The sequence below is a fragment of the Nicotiana attenuata genome, chromosome 6 (assembly GCF_001879085.1).
Source record: "Nicotiana attenuata strain UT chromosome 6, NIATTr2, whole genome shotgun sequence".
Lineage (NCBI taxonomy): Eukaryota > Viridiplantae > Streptophyta > Magnoliopsida > Solanales > Solanaceae > Nicotiana > Nicotiana attenuata.
Window position 1 is genome coordinate 3,512,239 of NC_031994.1, and position 3,629 is coordinate 3,515,867.

Sequence of the window (3,629 nt, forward strand, 5' to 3'; positions counted from 1 at the left end):
TCACTACTCCCTCCGGTCCAAAATAAGTGATTTTTTGGATGTTTTCACACAGATTAAGAAATCCACCTTTTAACATTAATTAGCAATAGAATTGACCATATTAACCTTTACTATCTCACATAAACACTCCTGACACATATTCCAACACTATTTACTCCAAGGACAATGTAGGAAAAAAGTAATTAATTCATTCTTGAAATATGGAAAAATCACTTATTTTGGACCACAAAAAAAGGCCAAAAAATCACTTATTTTGGACCGGAGGGAGTATTAATTATCAATGAGATATGAATCAATGATAAGGTACAATGAATGGCTTTCTAATTATCATGTCATTTATTAATTTTGCACTGATTAGCAAAAGTCTATTTCTGTAATTGTATTTTTTTGCTTTTTTATTCGAATTTTGTGAATGTTGAAATTCTCTATATAACACTCCATCCGGTCCACAATAAGTGACCAATTTACTCTTTTAGTTTGGTCCAAAATAAGTGTCCATTTACATAATCAAGAAAAAATTTAATTTATTTTTTAAAATTACCCTTATGTACGTATCCCTAAAAAGTCATTTGCTCCTCACATTTGAGAAGAGAAGTAAGTGTTACTATAACTATGGTGCAACATTTAATGAAGGTAGTTTAGTCACGTTAACTATTTTCATCTAGAATTTAGTAGGGTATGCCCCAAACAAATTGATTACTTATTGTGGATCGAAGGAAGTAAGACTCTTTTCTTTTGTCAATTGCCGTCAAGCTATCTCTTGTTTTCATAGAACAAGGGGATTGGCAAAAAAGAAAGAAGCTTAAAATCTCGTTTGAGTTAGCGAATTAAAAGTAGCTGATTAACATCATATCCTGAAAAAAATCAGAAAATTAATTTTATAAATAAATAGCTACGTGTTTGAACATCAGTGTTGATTTGAGGGGAAAATGCTAATAAATACTTTTTCTTTCAAAATTACTGAAATGCCTTTAAAAGCTACTATTTACATAGCATATTAATTTTAAAGTATTTTCACATAATTATTGCGAATAACGAAAATAGAAAGGAGAAATAATTAAAAGCGATTTTTATGAAGACTATTTAGGAGATTACAAAAGGTATTAGGCTTAAAATTGTAAAATATTTGGCCAAATCAAAAGTACTTGTAAACTGGAAAATCATAAGTTAGAAGTGACCAACTTATGACTTTTGACTAATTTTGACTTTTAAAATCATAAAAGAAAGGTAATACCATGAATGAAATGGATTAAATACTATACTATTTCACATTCGATATTTACCCCACTTTCTTTCTACTATTCTATAAGTGGGAGTTAGCAGGCTCCTCTCCGTCAACATGCTTGCTTGCATAAGGATAATTTTGTAATTTCATAGTTTTTCTGCTTTAACTTTGTTCTACTTGACTGCATTATATGTGTACTTCTACATGCTATATCTTATTTCAATTGTGGGCCCAAAAATTTTTATGTTTTCACATGTAACTTTGAAGACACGTACTACAAAAGCTGGGCCCATTTGACTCCATATTTCACACGTACTATTCATATGTGCCACCTCCAACTTCTCTTTTTTTTTTTTTTTTTGGCTACTTGCGCTCTCAAAAGATTTTTAATTCATGCAAAACATTGTGAATTTATATGTTTAAATCAATTTTTATCTCTGTTTAAATTTTTATATCTATTAATGAAAGTTCTTAAGATTATTAGAAGAACTTTTTAGTGACTATAAATAAATTGTATCATACTTGAAATATTTATAATATCCTTAAAATATATCTAAAGCAAAAAAGAAATATATTGAAATACACAGGGGAAAATAAACATAAATCAATACATTAGAAATCACGTCTTTCAGATCAAGATGTCGATCTACCCACCAAATTTAAAAATGAAGTGCCACTCTTATCAAAAGCTTTCACCAATTTAGTTGCTTTTAAATAGAGTAACAAAACATTTTATGTAAAGTATCTTATTAATGATTTTAAGAAATTTCAAAATATCTATTGATTGTTTGAAGATAAACTCAAACATAAGAGTATTTTTTAATATCGGAACTAAAATTGCACTCCAACATTTAGAACCAAAAATATACATATAGATACGGATTCTTCATATATTTAAATTTGATTTACAAAAAAGAAGAAGAAGAGAATAGTCGATTTTTATAAATAGCTCCTAACGGGATAATTCTATTACCATACATATAATCAACACGGCGAATTTAAATGGAGAAGGGAGTGATATTTAAGAATAATGTTAACAACAACACTAAAGAATTATTTGGACATAGATTTCTGAATATTTTTTGAAAAAACTGATTTGGGTGAAGTTTGATTTGAAATCGAAATGTGTTTTGACATTAATTTTGGGGCAAGTTTTGACATGTTAAAAAGTCCTTTTTTTAGCGAAAAAGTCCAAAATTGTCATGATTAGCCTAAAAAGAGGTCTTAAGCTATATTTAGAATTTGAAGTTTTGATTTTCAAAATCTCCTAAAACTAGATTAATTCTATAAACAAACACATTCTTGAAAAAAAAATTTGAAAAGAAAAACTTTCAAAATTTATGGCCAAACGCCTACTAAATAGTTGTTGGGCCTGGGCATAGCCCGAGGCATACTGTCACTGGTTATGAATAGAAGACTCATGACTTTTGTATACACATTAATTACTTAACCATAATAAATACTTGTAACAATCATGTCCGCTAACAACCCTTAATTTGTATAAATAGTTGCATATATCATTCATTTCCCCCACTAATCATAATTTCTTCTCTATCAAACTGCAAAACTTTATAGCCATTTTTGTATTGCTTTCTTGCCAAATCTTCCCCCCCCCCCCCCCCCCAAATAAAGACTTGGTGAGTCTTTGTTGGATTCTTTCCCTTCTTGCATAATATCTCTCTCCTTTTGTTCTTTATTTACCATGCACTTTTTTGATCACTTCATTTTCACTTTGCATGAAACATTATTGAGACATTTAGAGCCTTTTTCACATCCTATTACAAATGGTCTGAATGAAAGGTGTGGTGCATGGGGTTAACACGATCCTTGTAAATATTTTTTTTTTCATTACATAAGAGATTGTGGAAAAGGAAGGGGAAACGGAACAATGACAGTACTAGCGAAGTAAACATGTTCAAAATTTAATACACGTGTATGAAAAATAATATTCAATCTACATATACATAATATAGTTTTTATGTTCAACTGATCATTCTTCGCCGTCTACAGCTCTGCCACTGAATAGTGAGAATTTAAATCGTACCAATATTGTGTGATATTCCCACCGATACCACAAGATTTTAAATTTTGGTGGTGTAAGATATTGTCTACACATATTCTTAATTCGAACTATCACCTATATTGTGTGTGAGATTCTTAATGATACTACTTGACTGTAAGTTTTAATGGTGTAAGATATTGTCTTGACATATTCTTAATTATATGTTTTTTTCTCAGTAAGCTAGAAGGTTAGAAGAAGAATGTGGAAATTGAAGATTGCACAAGGGCAAGATGGGCCATATTTGTACAGCACAAACAACTACGTTGGACGTCAAATATGGGCTTTTGACCCAAATGCTGGAAGCCCAGAAGAACGGGCCGCAATCGAAGAGGCCCGTCAACA